General features: G+C 38.7%; 1 pseudogene; it reads left to right on the forward strand.

The window, feature by feature from the left end:
* Positions 1-1,891: 1,891 nt before the first annotated feature.
* Positions 1,892-20,588, forward strand: LOC113930446 (annotated as a pseudogene).
* Positions 20,589-25,457: the final 4,869 nt, after the last annotated feature.

The raw sequence follows: 25,457 nt of genomic DNA on the forward strand, positions 1-25,457 counted from the left end.
CAGTCTAATACATAGTTTATGTGTGCTCTTAAAACACTGTCTAAATAAATAAAATATTTAAAGAAAAAGGGGGGGCATGGGTGGCTCAGTCAGTCAGAGGTCTGCCTTTGGCTCAAGTCATAACCCCAGGATCCTGAGATGAGCCCAGCCTCAGGCTTCCTGCTCAGTGGGGAGGCTGCTTCTCCCTCTCCTTCTGCCCCTCCTCCACTGCTCTTTCACTCCTTCTCTCTCAAATAAACAAATATAATCTTAAAAAAAAAAAACACTGACTGTTATTTGGGGATTTTCTTTTTTTTTATATTCACCTTATTATATAATAATAACCTTAACCTGTGGGATCTGATACTTACTGCAGGTAAACACGGTCAGAACGGAGTTCAAGTGCAGGATACCCAGCGAGCATCTGAGTCAGTTTATGGAAGAAAGCCCCACACATCAGGTGTCAGAGTGTTCTGGACGTAGTTTGAGGGAAAAGAAAAATGGGAGTTCTTCCTTTTCAACACCCCTAAGTACAACCCCTTTTTCCCACCCATGTTTTCAACCAACAAAGGCAAAGAAGTAGGTCTAAGAGAGGTCCAAATAACTTTGTTACTATAAAGGTAAAATTGGAGAATTCTGGTCTCCTATTTACAGGAAGGCAAACATCCTCATCTGAACCCCAGATTTGGGCAAGCTAACAACAAGCTAGCAACAGTCCCAGACAACACTGGAGATGTAAATGTACAATGACATACCATTTTGCACCCATCAGACTGGTAAAAATTGCACAGTCTGGCGCCAAGCGTTGCCAAGGACACAGAGCCACCAGAACACCTCCACATTGACGGTGGGGGCATAAACCTGTACAACCACTTTGGAAAAGAGTTTGGCACCACCTAGTCAAGTTGAAGATGCACTGAACTCAGCAATTCTAGACACAGAGCCAAGAGAAGGTACGCACGTGTGCATCAGGATACACCCACAAAAATGTTCAGAGCAGCATTGTTCATCAGAGCAAAAAGCAAGAGAATCCAAATGTCTGCCAGCAGAAAAATGGACAAATTGTGATACGTTACTGCAGTGGACTAGTATACAGCCATAGACATGGAGGGATTGCCACCACACACAGCAACACGGCTCAGTCTCCCAAGTGCAAGGCTTAGTGTGAAAGAGAAGTGACACGAAGGAGGCTTACAAAGATAGCAGACACATAATCTCTCATCCAAACCCGAACATGCTTTTGAGAGTGAAGAGGAATATAATTAAGGATTTTGCTAAGACAAGAAAAAGCTGGGACTGTCTGGGGATGTCAAGACATATTGTCATCCTTTGCATGTCACGCATTTACCCTATGTGGTAGGTACATGTGTGTCCATTGTATGGTTATATTTCTTAAAATTATTTTATATGTATTCAAGTGCATTAAGAAATACACACACACACGTACACACAAACTGGCATCGAGAACACCTTCCCAAATATTCTATGGCAGAAAGCATCTCCTGATGAAGTCGTTAGTGACCCTTCTGACCCTCAGCATCTGGCTGCATTTGAGCTAAGAGTGACATTCAAATGCAAACAGATGAGCCACACTCTGTTCAGAACACTCTGGAAATAGAAATGCCAACATCTGTAGCAGGGACGGGTAATGACCCGCCAGGCAAGGCCATGACGTTAAATTAATCCTTAATGTGTTTGAGGGCTTTTTACCTTTCATTGGGTCATTTAATAATGCGGGGAATGACTTCTTCCCTCAGCCTTCAGCTCCCCCCATCGCCATGGAGACGATTGTGAATCAGCCATCATAAATAAAAATAATCCAACTGCACACACCCCGCCACAAGCCGCTGGGACGTGGTACCAGCTCGATTTTATTTTTTTCATGCCCAGAACTCACGGGAGCTCAAGTAACATGGGACGCTTCCAGAGGAACGGGGATGCTATTTGGTGCCTGTTTAAAGACAGGTGTAGGTCCACTGGGCAGGCTTCCTCTCACCAACCACTGGACCAAAGGGGGAACTATTTGCCTGAATGGGAATATCCAACTGGGGAGCAGCGAAGCCTGATTCATCAATAAGTGTGCTTTGAAATAAACTGCTCCCGTGCCCCCACACAAGCCCCCCAAAGTATCCAGGAAGACTGCCCGCCAACACACCACTCCCTTCTGGCTTGGCATCCAACGTCCTCCCAAGCCTGCCTTCACCAGCCCTTACCAAGGCCGCTCCACTGGTGTAGAGGGCTGTTTACCAAATGTTTTCAGCAACAGGGAATCCCACAATTAGAAAGCTACTCCCTTCCTAATTCTGCAATCCTTCTCCTAAGGAAAACCTCAGTTTTGTGCCAATGAATCTCTAACACTTGGCTTATCCACCCTTGTTAACCAAGAGACAGCATGCTTCTGTCTGAAAGCTTTTGGCAAGCAACAGTATCTAGCTGGAATTTAAGACCATTGTTTTGTTTTCATTGTCTTTATTTTGAAGGTTTTCATCTATTTCCGGCAAGTGATGCTCCTCTTGGCTTGTGACAGTGATAGACACTGCTTTTAAGATACACATATTTAAGTAAAATTGAGTCCATTTTAAAATTACATATTAAATAAAAAAAATAGCACAGGAACACCCCAGATGTGACAACAACAAATCACGAAGGTCATACATCAAAGATCCAAGTCTGGGAAACATGGCCTCGTCAGTGCACCCTCTGTCCTTCTCCCCGTCCCCGTGCTGGCTGCGTGCATTGTGGCTCTACAGTTCAAGACCGCTGACAACACAGAGCAGGGCCAGAGACATTAGGAAACAGAAGCACAGCTCGGGAGAAGCGGAGTCCAACTCCAGAAGGGTCTCTTACCACTTCACTCTGACCCATTTTTTTAAACTTCCTTCACTCACAGCTGATGAGTTGTGAGTGGCTGCCCAGGGCTAGGGGTCAGGGATAGCAGCCTCTCAACACCAATCTTTCCCACACAGCCACACCTGTGGCAGACATCGCCAATCAGTCATTGAGTGCCTGCCCGCCTCAATCACCCCCCCACAGCAATATGTATGTGAATATTTCTAACACTTGCAAATGTTCTAATAAAATGTGAAGTGAAAACTTGAAAAACAATAATTATTATTATTACTCTTACTTGATTTTGTTATATTTGGGGTAAGTTAGTCTTCATTGATACAACTCTTCATATTTAACAGGTTGATGATGTGTGTATGGAGGAGTATGGGTGGGAATTTGACAAAAGTACTTAAAAGTTTCACAGCAATGTAAGAGCATTTTTTCTATTCTTTTGCATTTTATAATTTGTAACACTTGAACATGGTTCTTTAGTTCTTTACAACTTCAGGATATGGAGAAATTGAGAGAAGAAATCAATGAATTGTCTTTTATCAAGATGCTGTACACACTCAAATTTATTCTTAATGAAATCTATAAAACACCACTATTTTTCCCTCTCCCTATATGTAGATGAGAAAATTCAGGTATACTAACAGAGAAACACTGTTTTTAATTCTCCATCCCAGGATCCTAAATTTACTATCTGACTGATGAGAGCCAGACAAATTTAACAATGCAATTCAGAGCCAAAACTTTTGTGGCAGACAGCAAGATGTAGTAACAAGAACAAGATTTTGGACTCATAAAACTCGAATTCAAATTCTAATTCTTTGCTACATATTAGTTGACCTTTAAGAAGTCATTTGCATTGTGCTATGTCTTAGTTTCCTTATTTTCAAATGGGTAGAAAACTGATGCCTACATCAACAATGCGTCTGTAATGTCACATAAAATGGTGGGCATAAAAACACTTTTTAAAATTGTGACTGACCACTCCTAAGCTACGCTGCCAGATTTGAGTGTTCAAAGATCAAAGAACTAGAACAATTACCTCCAATCTTTTCATCAAGACCTATTAATTTGTTGCAAAATTCTTTTGCTTGAAAAAGAAAATCTATCAAAATATTTTGGTCAGGAACTTAAAGCCAAAATGCTATATATCATTTAGAACATGAGAAAGCTAAGCAGAGTTTACTAATGAGATGATTAGTCAACAGTAACTTTTTCAAAAAGCATTTTGAGATGAATTTTTGTAGAAATACCTCTTTATGAAGCATTAAAAAAACCTACAAAGATCAGAAGAAAGATTAAATAATAATAAAGAAATAGCTGGATTTCCCACCTTCTTCTTGACCAGAACAAAATCATTGTTGTCTGCTATATAGCCTAATGAATCAGCCATACTGGCTGGACATTGTAAGACTGAAGTGCTGACAATATAACAGAGGTCTTTGCATCCCCAGCAAGTATGTTTTCCACAAGTAAATTACGAGCAAGGGAGTAATTATAAGAAAAACGATTATACTAAAAAGACAGTATTTGGAATAAATGGGCAAGTATAAAAGGGTAGTTTAGTTAAAAGTAACTTGTTTGTATCCACAGTGACCAATTAAGTAACAAAATATCAACACAACCAAAACAAGAATAAAATCCCTCAAACATCACATTTACCAATATATCCTAAATGAAGACAAAAGTAACACATCTAATTACCACAAATTTTTATCTCAAAGCTGGCTCTATATTTTGTTCTTTTTCCTATTTTGAAAAATATAATGTGAAGAAGGCATTAAAAAAGGAATGGATTCATTTATTTGTAGGGGGAATGCCTGGGTGGCTCAGTTGATTAAGCGTCTGCCTTTGGCTCAGGTCATAATACCAGGGTCCGGGGACCGAGTCTCACATTGGGGTCCTTGTTCAGCTGGGAGCCTGCTTCTCCCTTTGCCTGCCACTCCTCCTGCTTGTGCCCTTTCTCTCTCTCTCTCTCTCTCTCTCTCTCACACACACACACACAAACACACACAAATAAATAAAATCTTTAAATAAAATAAATTATTTTATTTTATTTTTAAAAGAAAGCCTCTCAGGTTGAGCTGCAGGGTGTCCATGAGGTTCTCTGAGTCTGCTCCCAAGCACATCTGCAATTTAAATGTCACACCTGTCCTCCAGACTAAGTCCTCTGACCACAGTCCTCTGAGTCTTATTTGACATGGACATCAGAAGGGAGTGAGTTGGTTGAATTGCCTTAGAATTATTTGCAGATATTGTATCCAAAACTGCAGAAAATTTTCATGCCTAGAGTACAGGAGAAAAAGGCATTGGACCCACCACTGGTAAACCTCTCCATTTCAAAGAATGCCCTTTCCAATGAATTATTAAGAAATTTATGGTTCAGGGTGGAGACTTCTCAAATCAAAATAGGACTGGTGGAGAAAGTATTTATGGTCAAAAATTTGAAGATAAAAATTTCTATTATAAGCTTGATCAAGAAGGTTTATTGAGCATGACAAATGCAAGTTGCAATACAAATGCTTCTCAGTACTTTATCAACAGTTCCAACTCCTCATTTGGATGGGAAACGTATGGTATTTGGCCAAGTAATTAAAGGAATGGGTGTGGCAAAGATATTGGAAAATGTAGAAGTGAAAGGTGAAAAACCTGCCAAAATATGTGTTATTGCAGAATGCAGAGAATTGAAAGAGGGAGATCATTGGGGCATATTCCTAAAAGATGGTTCTGGTGAGTCACTCAGATCTCCCTGAAGATGCAGATATAGATTTAAAATATGTAGATAAAATTTTACTAATAAGAGAAGACTTTAAAAAAATGGAAATTTTTTTTTTCAAATCCCAGAACTGGGAGATAGCCATTAAGAAAATATACAAAATTTTAAGATATGTGGGAAGTTGAAAGGCTGTTACTGAGAAAGCAGATAGACTGAAACTACAACCTATAGCTTTAAGGTGTGTGCTGAATATTGGTGCTTATTAACAGGAGATGTCAAATTGGCAGGCAGCAATTGACAGTTGTAGGAGGCTCTTGAAATAGATCCACCAAATAACCAAAACGTTGTACCATACAGCTCAAAGATGGCAAGGATTAAAATAGGATCATGATTTTTTAAAATTATTCTTTAATTTCCTGGTTGGTCCATTCATTCTTTAGTAGGATGCTCTTTAGCCTCCATGTATTTGAGTGCTTTCCAACTTTCCTCTTGTGATTGAGTTCCAGTTTCAAAGCATTGTGGTCCAAAAATATGCAGAGAATGATCCCAATCTTTTGGTATGGGTTTAGACCTGATTTGTGACCCAAGATGTGATGTATTCTGGAGAATGTTCCATGTGCACTCGAGAAGAATGTGTATTCTATTGTTTTGGGATGGAATGTTCTGAAAATATCTGTGAAGTCCATCTGGTCCAGTGTGTCATTCAAAGCCCTTATTTCCTTGTTGGTCTTCTGTTTAGATGATCTTTCCACTGCAGTGAGGAGGGTGTTAAAGTTATCGATGTGTTTCTTTGATTTTGTTATTAATTGGCTTGTATAATTGGATGCTCCCATGTTAGGGGCATTAATATTTACAATTGTTAGATCTTCTTGTTGGATAGGCCCTTTAATTAATTATGATATAGTGTCTTTCCTCATCTCTTATTACAGTCTTTGGTTTAAAATCTAATTTGTCTGATATAAGGATTGCCATCCCAGCTTTCTTTTGATGTCCATTATCATGATAAATGGTTTTCCATCCCCTCATTTTAAATCTGGGGGTGTCTTTGTGTCTAAAATGAGCCTCTTACAGGCAGAATATGGATTGGTCTTGCTTTTTTATCCAAACTGATACCCTGTGTCTTTTGATTGGGGCATTTAGCCCATTTACATTCAGGGTAACTTTTGAAAGATATGAATTTAGTATCATTGTATTGCCTGTAAGGTGACTGTTACTGTATATTGTCTCTGTTCCTTTCTGATCTATGTTACTTTTGGGTTCTCTCTTTGTTTAGAAGACCCCTTTCAATATTTCTTGTAGGGCTGGTTCTGTGATCACAATTTATTTTAGTTCCTGTTTGTCCTGGAAGCTTTTTATCACTCCTATTTTGAATGACATCCTAGCTGGATAAAGTATTCTTGGCTGCATATTTTTCTCCTTTAGTGCCCTGAATATATCATGCCAGTCTTTTCTGGCCTGCCAGGTCTCTGTGGATAGGTCTGCTGCCAGTCTAACATTTCTACCTTTGTAGGTTACAGACCTCTTGTCCTGAGCTGTTTTCAGGATTTTCTGTCTATGAGATTTGTAAGTTTCACTATTAGATGTCGGTATATTGACCTGTTTTTATTGATTTTGAGGGAATTCTCTGTGCCTCCTGGATTCTGATACCTGTTTGCTTCCCCAGATTAGGGAAGTTCTCTGCTATAATTTGCTCCATTATACCTTCTATCCCCTTCTCTCTTTCCTCTTCTTCTGGGACCCTAATTATTCTTATATTGTTTTACTTTATAGTATCACTTATCTCTCAAATTCTCCCCTCATGATTCAGTATTTCTTTATCTCTCTTTTTCTCAGCTTCTTTGTTCTCTACTATTTGGTCTTCTGTACCCCTAATTCTCTCTTCTGCTTCATTTCTCTTAGCAGTTAGAGCCTCCATTTTTTTATTGCATCTCATTAATAACCTTTTTTATTTCGAGTTAGTTAGATTTTAGTTCCTTTATTTCTCCAAAAAGGGATTCTCTAGTGTCTTCTATGCTTTTATCAACCCCAGCTAGTATCTTTATAATTGTTATTCTGAACTCTAGTTCCAACATCTTACTAATATCCATATTGATTAAGTCCCTGGCAGTCAGTACTGCCTCTTGTTCTTTTTTTTTTTTTTTGAGGTGAGTTTTTCCATCTTGTCATTCTGTACAGAGAAAGATAGATTAACAAGAGAACAAAATACTAAAGGGGCAACAATGACCCCAGAGAAATATACACTAAAAATCAGAAGAGACCCGAAACTGGGGGGGGGGGGGGTAATATAATCAGACAGGTGACCAGAATAGAGCAATACACTAGGTTCTGTGTGCATTTTGGTCTGTTTTTTAGAAAACTAGATCCCAAAACTGTAAAGAAGGAAAAACTAGTATATGTACAAAAATAAAATTCAATACAAAGAAATGATAGAATGTAACTGTAAAAATTGAAATTAAAAACAAAAACAACAACAACAAAAAGGAAGGGAAATAAACAGGTGAACAGAACAGAGCAATACACTATCTCCTGAGTGTATTTTGGTCAGTTTGTTAGAGGGAAATACATCTCAAAATTGTAAAGAAAGAAGAACTTATATATACAAAAATAAAATTAAATACATTGAGAGGCTAGAATGTTACTGTAAAGGTGAAAATTAAAAAAGACTTTAACAAAAAAAAAAGAAGAAAAGGAGAAAAAAATAAAGAATATGATCAGGCGGGTGAATAGGACAGAACCATATACTAGATTTTGAATGTATTCTGGTCTGTTAGAAGAAACTAAATCCCAACATTTTAAAGAAAGAAAAACAAATATATGTACAAAAGTAAGGTTAAATACAATGAAGAGAAATAATATGACTCTAAAAATGAAAATGAAAGATTTTAAAAAAGGAATTCATAAGATAAGAAGATGGTTGAAAAAGGAAAGAAGAAAAATTTTTTTAAAAATTAAAAGAAAATTTAAAAAATTAAAAGAAAGTAAAATTTAAAAATTAAAGTTGAAAGACTAAAGAATCATGGGAAGAAAGCCATGAATTCTATGTGCTGTATTCCCTTAATGCTAGAGTTTTGCAGTTCTTATTGATTGGTAAACTTGGTCTTGGCTGGATATTCTTCCTGATCTTCTGGGGGAGAGGCCTGTTGCATTGATTCTCAAATGTCTTTGTCCTAGATGGAATTGCACTGCCCTTGCCGGGGACCAGGCTATTAATGTGTTCTGGTTTACTCTGTAGCTTTTGTTCCCTGAAGGTTTTCCACACAGCTTTAGAGAATGAGAATGAAAGTGGCGGCCTCCCAATGTCTGGCCCCAAAGGCAAAAGCTCAGGGCCCCACTTTTCAATGAGCCCTCACAGAAAAGCAGTCTATCACTGCTGTCTCCCTAGTCTCAAGCTGCACTCTGTGCTCACCAGCCTGTGACCAAGTGTTTCTATCTCAGGCACACGACCTCATTTGGAGCCATCAAACCCAGCAGACTCCTGCAGTGCGTTCCCATGCTGCTCCTCCCCGAGGAAGGAAGGGGACTCTCCCTAGTTCTGCCACTTGTTGGGCCACTGCTCAAAGATCAGAGTCCCAAATGTGCTGCGGATCATGGTTTATGGCAACCGCAAGCTGAGAGCCCACTCCTGGGCTCACTTTTTGCAGACAGCTTCCCTGCTCTAATACCTGGGAGCTCTGCTACACTCAAACACCCCCAGTCTTCCTGTGACCCTGAGGATCTTGAGACCACATTGTCCCTGCTTAGCCACCTGAGTGATATCCCTCACCAGAGCAGACTTCTAAAACTTCCAATTTTGTGCTCTGCTTCTCTATCACTTTCCGGTAGCTGGCTGATGGTGGCTCCCTACCCCATGCAGTCTGTATTCCTATTTATCACCTCAGATTCACTTCTCCACACCTCCTACCTTGCAGAAAGTGGTTGCTTTTTTATTTGAAAAGTTGCAGCTATTATTTTCCTTGATCTCTGGTTGAGTTTGCAGGTATGCAGAATGGTTTGATAGCTATCTAGCTGAAATCATTGGACGACACAAAATTAAGGTCTCCTAATACTCCGCTATCTTGGACTGCCCAAACAGTTCTCTTCAATTCATGGAAACAAATGAAAATGAAAACACAACTGTTCAAAATCTTTGAGATGCAGCAAAGGCGGTCCTAAGAGGGATGGACATATATAGCAACACAAGCCTTTCTCAAGAAACAAGAAAGATGTCAAATACAAAACCTAAGCCTACACCTAACCCTGGAGAAAGAACAGCAAATAAAGCCTAAACCCAGCAAGAGAAGAGAAATAATAAAGATTAGAGCAGAAATCAGTGAAATAGAAACCAAAAGAACAGTAGAACAGATCAACAAAACTAGAAGCTGGTTCTTTGAAAGAATTAATAAGATCGATAAACCCCTGGCCAAATTCAACAAAAAGAAAAGAGAAAGGACTCAAATAAATAAGATCATGAATGAAAGAGGAGAGATAACAACCAACACCAAAGAAATACAAACAATTAAAAGAACATACTATGAGGGGGCAGAGCAAGATGGTGGAGGAGTAGGAGACCTAAATTTCGTCTGGTCTCAGGAATTCAGCTGAATAGGGATCAAACCATTCTGAACACCTACGAACTCAACAGGAGATTGAAGAGGAGAGTAGCAACAACTCTCTGAACAGAGAAGCGACCACTTACTGGAAGGTAGGACGTGTGGAGAAGTGAATCCGAGGCAATATTCGGGAGGATAGATGGCGGGGGAGGGGGCCTCCGTTGGCTGCTTCTGGCAAGTGATAGAGCCGCAGAGCACAAAATTGGACCTTTTAGAAGTTGGCTCAGGGACGTTGCTGCAGTGGCTAAGTGAGGGGTGGAATCCTCCCGGGACAGTGTGGTCTCAGGACCTTTGGGGTCACAGAAAGACCAGGGGTGCCTGAGTGTGGCAGAGCTCCCAGGTATCGGAGCAGGGAAGCTGGCTGCAGAGACAGAGCCGAGGCGCGGGCTCTCAGCTCGGGATTGCCATAAACTGTGATCCGCGGCCCAGTCGGGCCACTGCACCTCCAGCAGGGACCCAACAAATGGCAGAGCCAGGGAGACTCCCCTTTCTCCCCTGGGAGGAGCGGTGCAGAAATGCACCGCAGGGATCTGCTGGGTTTGGAGACTCCACATGGGGTCGGGTGCCAGAGATACAAATGCTCGGTCACAGACCGGGTGAGCATGGAGTGCGGCCAGAGACCAGGGAGACGGGAGTGACTGCTTTTCTCTGCGGGTGCACTGAGGAGCGGGGCCCCGAGTTCTCAGCTTCTTCCAGTGGAGATTGGGAGGCCAGCATTTTCGCCCTGGTCCTCCAAAGCTGTACCTAGAGCTTGCAGGGAACAAAAGCTCCTGAGAGCAAACCCGAGCAGCTTGCTTAGCCCAGACCGACAAGGGCGGGGCAACTCAGCCTCCGGCAAAGACATTTGGAAACCACAGCCACAGGCCCCTCCCCCAGAAGATCAGCACGAACAGCCAGCAAGCCAAGACCAAGTTTACCGATCAAGGAGAACGGGAGAACTCCAGCGCTAGGGGAATACTGCACATAGAATTCATGGCTTTTTTTTACCATGATTCATTAGTTCATCAAAGTTAATATTTTTTACTGTTTTTTTTAATTTATCTTTTTCCCTTTTTCAACCAACATCTTATCAATCCCTTGTTTAAGAAAACATTTTTTATTTTTCATTTTTAGAGTCATATTTTATCCCTTCATAGTAGTTACCCTTATTTTTGGCATATATATATATAAGTTGTTTTCTCTTTAAAATTTTGAGATACAGTTTCTTCTAACAGATCAAAATATACCCTAAATCACTAGTATATGGCTTTGTTCTAGTCTCCTGCCTGATCACATTCTCTCCCTTTTCTCTTTTTTTTTAATCTTCTTTCTTTTTTCAAACAACTTATCTATCAATTCCTTTTATAAAATCTTTTATAATTTTCTTCGTTACAGTGATCTTCCCTCCCTTCATTGCATCAACCCTTATTTTGTACATATATGTCTTTCTTCCTTTAAAATTTCAGGAGGCACTTTTTTCTAACAGACCAAAATATGCCCAAAATCTAGTGTGTGGCACTGATCTATGCACTAACATGATCATATTTGATCATATTCTGCTTTTTTTGTATTGTTCTGTTTTTGTTTTTATCTTTTTTCTTTTTTTTCTCTTTCTTTTTTCTTTCTTTCCCTTTCTTTTTCCCTGGTTTCAGGTCTTTTCTGATTTTTATACAGTATATTTGCTGGGGACGTTGTTAACCTGTTAGCATTTTGTTCTCTCATTCATCTATTCTCCTCTGGACAAAATGACAGAACGAAAAAAATCACTTCAGCAAAAAGAACAAGTGGTAGTACCATCAGCCAGGGACCTACTCAATAAGGACATTAGTATGATGTTGGACCTAGAGTTCAGAATCATGACCTTAAAGATATTACCTGGGCTTGAAAAAAGCGTGGAAGTTATTAGAGAAACGCTTTCTGGAGAAATAAAAGAACTAAAATCTAGCCAAGTCGAAATCAAAAAGGCTATTGATGAGGTGCAATAAAAAATGGGGGCACTAAGTGCTAGGATAAATGAGGCAGAAGAGAGAATCAGTGATATAGAATACCAAATGATGGAAAATAAAGAGGCTGAGAAAAAGAGAGAGAAACAACTACAGGATCACGAAGGCAGAATTCGAGAGAAAAGTGATACGATAAGACGAAACAACATTAGAATAATTGGGATCCCAGAAGAAGAAAGAGAAAGAGGGGCAGAAGGTATATTGGAGCAAATAATAGCAGAGAACTTCCCTAATGTGAGGAAGGAAACAGGCATCAAAATCCAGGAGGCAAAGAGAACCCCTCTCAAAATCAGTAAAAAATAGATCAACACCCCAACATCTAATAGTAAAACTTACGAGTCTCAGAGACAAGGAGAAAATCCTGAAAGCAGTTCGGGAGAAGAGATATGTAACCTACAATGGTAGAAATATTAGATTGGCAACAGACCTATCCACAGAGACCTGGCAGGCCAGAAAGGACTGGCAAGATATCTTCAAAACAATAAATGAGAAAAATATGCAGCCAAGAATACTATATCCAGCTAGGCTGTCATTGAAAATAGAAGGAGAGATAAAAAGCTTCTAGGACAAACAAAAACTAAAGGAATTTGCAAACATGAAACCAGCCCTCCAAGAAATATTGAAAGGGGTCCTCTAAGCAAAGAGAGAGCCTAAAAGCAGCATAGATCAGAAAGGAACACAGATAATATACAGCCACAGTCACCTTACAGGCAATACACTGGCACTAAATTCATACCTTTCAATAGTTACCCTGAATGTAAACAGGCTAAATGCCCCAATCAAAAGACACAAGCTATCAGACTGGATTAAGAAACAAGACCCATCAATATGCTGTCTGCAAGAGACTCATTTTAGACCCAAACACACCCCCAGATTGAAAGTGAGGGGGTGGAAAACCATTTACCATGCTAATGGACACCAAAAGAAAGCTGGGGTGGCAATCCTTCTATCAGACAAATTAGATTTTAAACCAAAGACTGTAATAAGAGATGAGGAAGGACACTATATCCTACTTAAAGGGTCTATCCAACAAGAAGATCTACCAATTGTAAATATCTATGCCCCTAACATGGGAGCAGCCATTTATATAAGGCAATTAATACCAAAAGTGATGAAACACATTGACAACAATACAATAATAGTGGGGGAATTTAACACCCCGCTGACTGAAATGGACAGATCATCTAAGCAAAAGATCAACAAGGAAATAAAGACTTTAAATGACACACTGGACCAAATGCTTTTACAGACATATTCAGAACATTCCATCCCAAAGCAACGGAATACACATTCTTCTATTGTGCACATGGAACATTCTCCAGAACTGATCACATCCTAGGTCACAAATCAGGTCTCCACCGTTACCAAAAGATTGGGATTATTCCCTGCATATTTTCAGACCACAATGCTTTGAAACTAGAACTCAATCACAAGAGGAAAGTCAGAAAGAACTCAAATACATGGAGGTTAAAGAGCATCCTACTAAAGAATGAACGGGTCAACCAGGAAATTAAGGAAGAATCAAAAAAATTCATGGAAACCAATGGAAATGAAAACACAACTGTTCAAAATCTTTGGGATACAGCCAAGGCAGTCCTGAGAGGAAAGTAAATAGCAATACAAGCCTTTCTCAAGAAACAAGAAAGGTCTCAAATACACAACCTAACCCTACACCTAATGTAGTTGGAGAAAGAACAGCAAATAAAGCCTAAACCCAGCAGGAGAAGAGAAATAATAAAGATCAGAGCAGAAATCAATGAACTAGAAACCAAAAGAACAATAGAACAGATCAAAGAAACTAGGAGCTGGTTCTTTGAAAGAATTAACAAGATTGATAAACCCCTGGCCAGACTGATCAAAAAGAAAAGAGAAATGACCCAAATCAATAAAATCATGAATGAAACAGGAGAGATCACAACCAACACCAAAGAAATACAAACAATTATAACATATTAGGAGCAACTCTAAGGCAGCAAATTAGATAACCTGGAAGAAATGGGTGCAATCCTAGAGATGTATCAACTACCAAAATTGAACCAGGAAGAAATAGAAAACCTGAACAGACCTATAACCACTAAGGAAATTGAAGCAGTCATCAAAAATCTCCCAAGAAACAAAAGCCCGGGGCCAGATGGCTTCCCAGGGGAATTCTATCAGACATTTAAAGAAGAATTAATACCTATTCACCTGAAACTGTTCCAAAAATTAGAAATGGAAGGAAAACTTCCAAACTCATTTTATGAGGCCAGCATTACCTTGACCCCAAATCCAGACAAAGACCCCATCAAAAAGGAGAATTACAGACCAATATCCTTGATGAACATTGATGCAACAATTCTCACCAAAATACTAGCCAATAGGATCCAACAGTACATTAAAAGGATTATTCAGCACGACCAAGTGGGATTTATCCCTGAGCTGCAAGCTTGGTTCAACATCCGCAAATCAATCAACATGGTACAATACATTAACAAAAGAAAGAACAAGAATCATATGATCCTCTCAATAGATGCAGAAAAAACACTTGACAATGTACAGCATTCTTTCTTGAACAAAACTCTTCAGAGTATAGGGATAGAGGGTACATACCTCAATATCATAAAAGCCATCTATGAAAAACCTACAGCGAATATCATTCTCAGCTTTTCCAATAAGTTCAGGAACACAGCAGGGATATCCACTATCACCACTGCTATTCAACATAGTATTAGAAGTCCTAGCCCCAGCAATCAGACAACAAAAAGAAATCAAAGGCATCCAAATCGGCAAAGAGGAAGTCAAACTCTCGCTCTTTGCAGATAATATGATACTGTATGTGAAAAACCCAAAAGACTCCACCCCAAAACTGCTAGAACTCATACAGGAATTCAGTAAAGTAGCAGCATATAAAATCAAAGCACAGAAATCAGTGGCATTCCTATACACCAACAACAAGACAGAAGAGAGACAAATCAAGGAGTCAATCCCATTTACAACTGCACCCAAAACCATAAGATACCTAGATATAAATTTAACTAAAGAGGCAAAGGATCTGTACTCAGAAAACTATAAAATACTCATGAAGGAAATTGAGGAAGACACAAAGAAATGGAAAAATGTTCCATTCTCATGGATTGGGAGAATCAACATTGTGAAGATGTCAATGCTACCTAGAGCAATCTACACATTCAATGCAATCCCCATCAAAATACCATCCACTTTTTTCAAAGAAATGGAACAAAGAATCCTAAAATTTGTGTGGAACCAGAAGAGACCCCGAATAGCCAGAGGAATATTGAAAAAGAAAAGCAAAGCTGGCGGCATCCCAATTCCGGACTTCCAGCTCTTTTACAAAGCTGTCATTATCAAGACAGTATGGTACTGGCACAAAAACAGACACATAGGTCAATGGAACAGAATCGAGAGCCCAGAAATGGACCCTCAACTCTATGGTCAACTTATCTTTGACAAAGCAGGAAAGAATGTCCAATGGCAAAAAGACAGTCTCTTCAACAAATGGTGTTGGGAAAATTGGACAGCCACATGCAGAAGAATGAAACTGGACCATTTCCTTACACCACACACAAAAATAGACTCCAAATGGTTGAAAGACCTAAACGTGAGACAGGAGTCCATCAAAATCCTAAAGGAGAACACAGGTAGCAACCTCTTCGACCTCAGCAGCAGCAAATTCTTCCTAGAAACATCGCCAAAGGCAAGGGAAGAAAGAGCAAAAAGGAACTATTGGGATTTCATCAACATAAAAAGCTTTTGCACAGCAAAAGAAACAGTCCACAAAACTGAAAGACAACCGACAGAATGGGAGAAAATATTTGCAAATGACATATCAGATAAAGGGCTAGTATCCAAAATCTATAAAGAACTTATTAAACTCAGCACCCAAAGAACAAATAATCCAATCAAGAAATGGGCAGAAGACATGAACAGACATTTTTCCAAAGAAGACTTCCAAATGGCCAACAGACACATGAAAATATGCTCAACATCGCTCGGCATCAGGGAAATCCAAATCAAAACCTCAATGAGATACCACCTCACACCAGTCAGAATGGCTAAAATTAACAAGTCAGGAAACGACAGATGTTGGCACGGGTGTGGAGAAAGGGGAACCCTCCTACACTGTTGGTGGGAATGCAAGCTGGTGCAACCCCTCTGGAAAACAGTATGGGGGTTCCTCAAACAGTTGAAAATAGAGGTACCATACGATTCAGCAATTGCACTACTGGGTATTTACCCCAAAGATACAAATGTAGAGATCCGAAGTGGTACGTGCACCCCAATGTTTATAGCAGTAATATCCGCAATAGCCAAACTGCGGAAATAGCCAAGATGTCCATCGACAGATGAATGGATAAAGAAGAAGTGGTATATGTACACAATGGAATATTATGCAGCCATCAAAAGGAATGAGATCTTGCCATTTGCAATGACGTGGATGGAACTGGAGGGTGTTATTGAGTGAAATAATTCAATCAGAGAAAGACATGTATCATATGACCTCACTGATATGAGGAATTCTTAGTCTCAGGAAACAAACTGAGGGTTGCTGGAGTGGTGGAGATTGGGAGGGATGGGGTGGCTGGGTGATAGACATTGGGTAGGTTATGTGCTATGGTGAGCGCTGTGAACTATGCAAGACTGTTGAATCACAGATCTGTACTTCTGAAACAAATAATGCAACATGTGTTAAGAAAAAAGAAAAAGAAGAAGATAGCAGGAGGGGAAGAATGAAGGGGAGTAAGTCAGAAGGGGAGATGAACTATGAAAGACGATGGACTCTGAAAAACAAACTGAGGGTTGTATAGGGGAGGAGGGTAGGGGGATGGGTTAGCCTGGTGATGGGTATTAAAGAGGGCACCTTCTGCATGGAGCACTGGGTGTTATGCACAAACAATGAATCATGGAACACTACATCAAAAACTAATGATGTAATATATGGTGATTAACATAACAATAAAAAATAAAATAAATAAAATATTGGGTAAAATTTGAAAAAAAGAAAGAGAACATATTATGAGCAACTATATGCCAACAAATTTGAGAATCTGGAAGAAATGGATGAATTCCTAGAGATGTATAAACTACCCAAACTGAACCAGGATGAAATAGAAAACCAGACCAGACCATAACCATCAAGGAAATTGAAGCAGTCATCAAAAATATCTCAACAAACAAGAGCCCGGGGCCAGATGGCTTCCCAGGGGAATTCTACCGAACATTTAAAGAAGAACTAATACTTACTCTTCTGAAGCTATTTCAAAAAATAGAAATTGATGAAAAACTTCCAAACTCTTTCTATGAGGCCAGCATTACCTTGATCCCAAAACCGGAAAAAGACCCCACCAAAAAGGAGAATTACAGACCAATACCATACATGCAAAAATTCTCACCAAAATACTAGCCAGTAAGGTCCAACAGTACAATTATTATTCACCATGACCAAGTGTGATTTATTCTTGGGCTGCAAGGTTGGTTCAACATCAGCAAATCAATCAATGTGATACACTACATAAATAAAAGAAAGGACAAGAACCATATGATCCTCTCAATAAATACAGAAAAAAGCATTTGACAAAGTACAGCAACCTTTTTTTTAAAGATTTTATTTATTATTTATCTGACAGAGAGAGACACAGCGAGAGAGGGAACACAAGCAGAGGGGAGTGGGAAAGGGAGAAGCAGACCTCACACAGAGCACGGAACCCAATGTGGGGCTCGATCCCAGGACCCTGGGATCATGACCTGAGCTGAAGGCAGACGCTTAATGACTGAGCCACCCAGGCACCCCAGCAACCTTTCTTAATTAAAACTTTTCACATTGTAGGAATAGAGGGTCCATACCTCAATATCATAAAAGCCATCTATGAAAAACCCACAGTGAATATCATTTTCAATCGGGAAAACTGAGAACTTTCCTGCTAAAGTCAGGAACACAGCAGGGATGTCCTCTATCACCTCTGCTGTTCAACATAATAGTAGAAGTCCTAGCTTCAGCAATCAGACAACAAAAAGAAATAAAAGACATCTGAATTGGCAAGGAAGAAGTCAAACTCTCACTTTTTGCAGATGACATGATACTTTATGTGGAAAACCCAAAAGACTCCACCCTAAAATTGCTAAGATTCACACAGGAGTTCAGTAAAGTGGCAGGATATAAAATCAATGCACAGAAATCAGTTGCATTTCTACACACCAACAATGAGACAGAAGAGAAATTAAGGAGTCAATCCTATTTACAATTGCACCTCAAACCATAAGACACCTAGGAATAAATCTAACCAAAGAGGTAAAGGATCTATAGTCAGAAAACTATAGAATACTCATGAAAGAAATTGAAGAAGACACAAAGAAATGAAAAAACAGTCCATGCTCATGGATTGGAAGAATTAATATTGTTAAAATATCTATGCTACTTAGAGCAATCTACACATTCATTGGAATCCCTATCAAAATACCATCAATTTTTTTTCCCCAGAACTGTAACAAATACTCCTAAAATTTGTATGGAACCAGAAAAGACCGTGAATAGCCAAAGGAATGTTGAAAAAGCAAACCAAAGCTGGTGGCATCACAATTCCATACTTTAAGCTCTATTACAGAGCTGTCATCATCAAGACAGTATGATACTGGCAGAAAAACAGACACACAGATCAATGGAACAGAATAGAGAACCCAGAAATGGACCCTCAACTTGATGGTCAACTAATCTTAGACAAAGAAAGAACGAATATCCAATGGAAAAAAAGACAGTCTCTTCAACAAATGGTGTTGGGAATATTGAACAACAACATGCAGAAAAATGAAACTGGACCATTTCCTTACACCATACACAAAAATAGACTCAAAATGGATGAATGACCTAAATGTGAGGCAGAAATCCTTCAAAAACCTTGAGGAGAACATAGGCAGCAACCTCTTCAACCTTGGACACATCAACTTCTTGCTAGACACGTCACCATAGGCAAGGGAAACAAAGACAAAAGTGAACTATTGGGACTTCATCAAGATAAAAAGCTTTTGCACAGCAAAGGAAACAGTCAACAAAATTGACAGAATGGGAGAAGATATTTGCAATGACATATCAGATAAAGGGTTAGTATCTAAAATCTTTAAAGAACTTATCAAACTCAACAGCCAAAGAACAAATAATCCAATCAAGAAATGGGCAGAAGACGTGAACAGACATTTCTGCTAAGAAGACATCCAAATGGCCAACAGACACATGATAAAGTGCTCAACACCACTTGGTATCAGGGAAATCCAAATCAAAACCACAATGAGATACCACCTCACACTAGTCAGAATGGCTAAAATTAACATATCAGGAAACTACAGATGTTGGCGAGGATGTAGAGAAAGGGGAACCCTCCTACACTGTTGGTGGGAATGCAAGCGGTGCAGCCACTCTGGAGAGCCGTATGGAAGTTCCTCAAAAAGTTGAAAATAGAGCTACCCTATGACCCAGCAATTGTACTACTGGGTATTTACCCCAAAGATACAAGTGTAGTGATCCGAAGGGGTATGTGCACCCCAATGTTTATAGCAGCAATGTCCACAATAGCCAAAATATGGAAAAAACTCAGATGTCCATTGACAGATGAATGGATAAAGATGCAGCAGATATATAAAATGGAATATTACACAGCCATCAAAAAGATGAAATCTTGCCATTTGCAGTGATGTGGATGGAACTAGAGAGTATTATGCTAAGAGAAATAAGTCAATCAGAGAAAGACAATTATCATATGATCTCACTGATTCATGGATTTTAAGAAACAAGGCAGAGGGGGCACCTGGGTGGCTCAGTTGGTTGAGCGGCTGCCTTCGGCTCAGGTCATGATCCTGGAGTCCTGGGATCGAGTCCCGCATCGGGCTCCATGCTCGGCAGGGAGTCTGTTTCTCCCTCTGACCCTCCCCCCTTTCGTGTGCTCTTTCTCTCTCTCTCTCTCTCATTCTCTCTCTCTCAAATAAATGAATAAAATCTTAAAAAAAAAAAAGAAACAATGCAGACGATCATAGGGGAAGAGAGGAAAAAACAAGATGAAACCAGAGAGGGAGACAGACCATAAGAGACTCTTAATCTTAGGAAACAAACTGAGGGTTGCTGGAGTGAATGGGAGTTGGAGGAATGGGGTGGCTGGGTGATGGTCATTGGTGAGGGTATGTGTTGTGGTGAGTGCTGGGTGTTGTTTAAGACTATTGAATCACAAACCTGTAACCCTGAAACAAATACCTTATATATTCATTAAAAAATAATAGTAAAATAAAAAAAAGAATAGGATCAAGCATTGGCTGATCTTAAAGAAAGCTCTGGAGATAGCACCAGAAGATAAAGCTATCCAAGCAGAATTGCTGAAAGCCAAACAAAAGACAAAAGCACAGAAAGATAAAGCAAAGAGCATAAGCAAAAATGTTTCCCTAATAAAGAATTCAGTTTTATTTAAACGTTATGCATTGATTGTATATTGGCAAAAAGAAAATTAAAAGACTTTTCACTGTGATATGTGATCCATGATGTATTTCCTTTGATATTTTGGTTTCACATTGTTTACAGTTCAGGAATAGTGAAAATTTTCAATCTTAATAGAAGAGTGTTACAGGGCGCCTGGGTGGCTCAGTTGGTTAAGCAACTGCCTTCGGCTCAGGTCATGATCCTGGAGTCCCTGGATCGAGTCCCGCATCAGGCTCCCTGCTCTGCAGGGAGTCTGCTTCTCCCTCTGACCCTCCCCCCTCTCATGTGCTCTCTCTCTCTCATTCTCTCTCTCTCAAATAAATAAATAAATAAAATCTTTAAAAAAAAAAAGAAGAGTGTTACAAAAAATAAAATGTTTAATTATTTAAAAAATTTTACATTCAATTATCTTTTCCAGTTTTATTGGGATACAATTAACATATAAAATTATGTTTCTTTTTTAAGTTTTTATTAAATTCCAATTAACATACAGTGTAATATTAATTTCAGGTGTAGAATTTAGTGATTCATCACTTACATGCAACACCCAGTGCTCATGATTAAATGTGCCATCCACAACCAATCACCCATTTTACCCATCTCCCCACCCACCTCCCCTTCAGCAACCCTCAGTTTGTTCTATAGAGTTAAGAGTCTGTGTCTTGGCTTGACTTTTTTTCTCATATGTTCATCTGTTTTGTTTCTTAAATTCCACATATGAGTGTAATTATATGATATTTGTCTTTCTCTGACTGATTTATTTTGCTTAGCATAATAATCTCTAGCTACATCCATATAGTTGCAAATGGCATTATTTCATTCATATTTATGGCTGTGAAATACTCCATTGTGTGTATGGTTTTGTGTATATATATGCCATATCTTCTTTATCCATTCATCTGTTGATGGACATTTGGGCTCTTTCCATAATTTGGATATTGTTGATAATGTTACTATAAACACTGGAGTATCCCTTCGAATTAGTATTTTTGTATCCTTTGGGTACAAGGATAGTAGTGCAATTGCTGGGTCATTGGGTAGTTTTATTTTTAACTTTTCTAGGAACCTCTATACTGTTTTCCACAGTAGCTGCATCAGTTTGCATTCCCACCATCAGTGTAAGAAGGTTCCCCTTTCTCTGCATCCTCACCAACACCTGCTGTTTTCTGTGTTGTTAATTTTAGCCATTCTGACTGGTGTGAGGTGATAGCTCATTGTAGTTTTGATTTGGATTTCCCCGATGAAAGCATGTTGAGCATGTTTTCATATGTCTGTTGGCCATTTGAATGTCTTTTTTTTTTTTTTTTTTTGGATAAATGTCTGTTTATGTCTTCTGCCCATCTTTTAACTGGATTATTTGTGTTTTTTGGTGTTAAGTGTAATAAGTTTTTATATATTTTGGATGCTAACACTACCAGATATGTCATTTGAAAATATATTTTCCCATTCCATAGGTTGCCTTTTAGTTTTGTTGATGGTTTCCTTTGCTATGCAGAAGCTTTTTATTTTGATGAAGTCCCAATAGTTTATTTTTGCTTTTGTTTCTCTTGCCTCAGAAGACATATCTAGTAAGAAGTTGTAAGGGCCAATGTCAAAGAGATTACTGCTTATGTTCTTCTCTAAGATTTTGATGATTTTCTGTCTCACATTTAGGTCTTTCATCCATTTTGAATTTATTTTGTGTGTATGGTTTAAGAGTGGTGGTCCAGTTTCATTCTTCTGCATGTGGCTGTCCAGTTTTCCCAACACCATTTGTTTAAGAGACTGTCTTTTTTCCATTGGATATTCTCTCCTACTTTGTCAAAGATTAGTTGACCATATAGTTGTGGGTTCATTTCTGGGTGTTCTATTCTGTTCCATTGATCTATGTGTCTATTTTTGTCCAAGAACCGTACTGTCTTGATCACTACAGCTTTGTAATATCATTTGGAGTCTGGAATTGTGATGTCTCCAGCTTTGCTTTTCTTTTTCAAGATTACTTTGAGTTCCCTGAAGTTTGGAGTTTTAAGTCAGCAGTCTTGGCTGGGATACTTTGAGTTCCCTGAAGTTTGGAGTTTTAAGTCAGCAGGCTTGGCTGGGATAGAACCCAAGGTGCACTGTGCTGCTCCAGGCAGGTAAGCAAACTGGAGGCAGACAGATTGAAAATAGTGATCTGAAAAGTGCTTGCAATGCACACTGGGAAATTATTCCCCTTCTGAGAGTGTTTCCCTGAGACTAGCAAGCACTGACTTCCTTCTCCAGGGAAAAGGAGATGGCTGGTGCCACTTCCCTCCCCTGTCCCTCAGCATAAACCAACTTCAGTAAACAGCACAGCACCAACACTGGCTGGGTAACCTGCTTATACCAAGTCCCACCCTCCCTGTGCCCTGCTGGTACTGCTTTTCTCTGGCAAGTGTGTCTAAAGACCAGCACAACAGGCCCCTTCCCTAGAAGATCAGCAGAAACCTCCACACACATGCCTATCAACTATAGTGTTCTGCAAGTCTGCCATTCTAGCAGAAGTAACTTCAGGTCTCATTTAACAAACAGACCAGAGCATACCTAGTTAAAACTTGCCACACTCTGGCCAAGGTCCAGATATTGTATTAGTTAATGGTGTACAGCATAATGATCTGGTAGATAGATAGGTAGGTAGATAGTAAAATGATTGCAAAAGTAAGTTTAGTTAACATCCATCACCACGCATAGTTAAAATGTTTTTTTCATATAATGAAAACTTTTGAGATTTACTCTTTTAGGAGCTTTTGAGTATGCAATATAGTATTGTTAACTACAGTCAGCATGCTGTACATTACTTTCCAAAAACTTATTTACCTTATAACTGAAAGTTTGTACCTTTTGACAACCTTCATCCATTTCACCCACTTCACACACTTTTTTCTTAATTTTGCATATGCAAACTTCAGCAATTTAAAAGTAATACTTGGTAAAAATACAACTTACCAGTTTGGAAGGATAGTCTCTTCAATAAATGGTGTTGGGAAAATGGCACAGCCAGATAAATAGATAAATAGATAGATAGATAGATAGATAGATAGATAGATAGATAGATAGATAGATAGATGATAGATTTTAGAGAGAGAGAAAGAGAATGAGCTGGAAGAGCAGAGGGAGAGTGAGATTCTCAAACAGACTCTGTGCTGAGCACAGTGCCTGATGTGGGGCTCGATCTTGTGACCCTGAGATCATGACCTGAGCCAAAACCAAAAGTTGGATGCTTAACCAACTGTGCCACCAAGGTGCCTATATATATGTATATGTGTATGTACATATGAGTGTGTGCATGTATATATATATATATATATATATATATGGAATTATGGAATATTACATAGCTTTAGAAAAGGATGAGATAGTGCCATTTGTGACAACATAGATGGACATAAAAGGTATTATGCTAAGTAAAATAAGTCAGACTGAGAAAGAAAAATACCATACACTTTTTCTCATATGTGGAAGCTGAAAAAACCCAAATGAATAAACACACCAAAGCAAAATCAGAACTATAAGTACAGAGCCCAAATTGATGATTGCCAGAGGGAAGAGGGCTGGGGGAATGGGCAAAATATGTGAGGGAGAGTGGATGATACAGACTTCCATTATGGAATTAATAAGTCAAAGAAAAAAAAGGCACAGAATAAAGAATATAGTCAATGATGTTGTAATAGTGTTTTATGGCGACAGATGTTAACTACACTTGGGGTGAGCATAGCATAACATATAAAGAAGTTGGATCAGTATGTGTTACACCTAAAACTAATGTAATATTATATGTCAGCTATACCCAAATAAAAAAAATTAAAAAGGAAATATGACATATATCATACATGATATCTATCACATATAATACATATATTTTATTGTAAGATACATGTATCATACATAATATACAATGGAATATTGTTCAACCATTAAAAAGAAGGAAATCTTGCCATTTGCCACAACATAGATGGACTTTGAGGGCACTATGCTGAGTGAAATAAGTCAGACAGAAAGACAAATACTGTATGATTTAACTTACATATCGAATCTAAAACAAGAACAAAAATCCAAACACATGGACACAGAGAACAAACTGGTGTTTTCCAGGGGGAGGGCAGAGGGATATGGGTGAAGGTGGTCAAAAAATACAAACTTCCATTTATAAGATAAATAAGTTCTGGGGATTTAATGAGACTATAGTTAACAATACTATATTGTATATATGAGAGTTCCCAAGAGAATAAATCTTGAAAGTTCTCATCACAACAAAGTAACTATATGTGGTGATGGATATTAATTAAAATTATTGTAGTTGTTATTTTATAATACATACCTATATCAAATCATTATATTGCACACCTACAGCTAATGCAATGTTATATGTCAATTATATCTCAATTTTTAAAAAAAGTGAATCAGAGAGGAAAACATTTCTTTAACACTTCTTTCATATATTCACTAGTTTTCATAGTGTTAAGAGCATCTAATAATATTTTAAGACAGGGAGAAACCCAGGATTTGTAGGATTTTAAGTTTATACAATTTGAGTTGGGTCCTTTTTAAGGAAAATAATCCAAAATTATAAATCTAAATTTGCTAGGCTCTCTCCTAGGATTTGTAAAAGACCCATGCAAACAAAGCACCTTAAAGTTTATGTTTCATTAGCTATACAATAAGCCACTTCTCCAAAGGTATTAGGGTTATCATAAAAATAAACTAGTACTTGGTAAAAGTGCAATTTATCAGTTTGGAAGGACAGACTAAGAGGAAGTTATGTTGTGTCTGTTAGAAGAAATATGATTTATTATACAGTGTAAATAGACAACTGACAGCCAGGGCTGAGAAAATCCCATAGAGGATTTGAATGGAAGGCAATTCAGACTCTCTTTCCATAAAGCATACTTATTAATGTCAAGTAT

The sequence above is a fragment of the Zalophus californianus genome, chromosome X (assembly GCF_009762305.2).
Source record: "Zalophus californianus isolate mZalCal1 chromosome X, mZalCal1.pri.v2, whole genome shotgun sequence".
In the NCBI taxonomy this organism is placed as follows: domain Eukaryota; kingdom Metazoa; phylum Chordata; class Mammalia; order Carnivora; family Otariidae; genus Zalophus; species Zalophus californianus.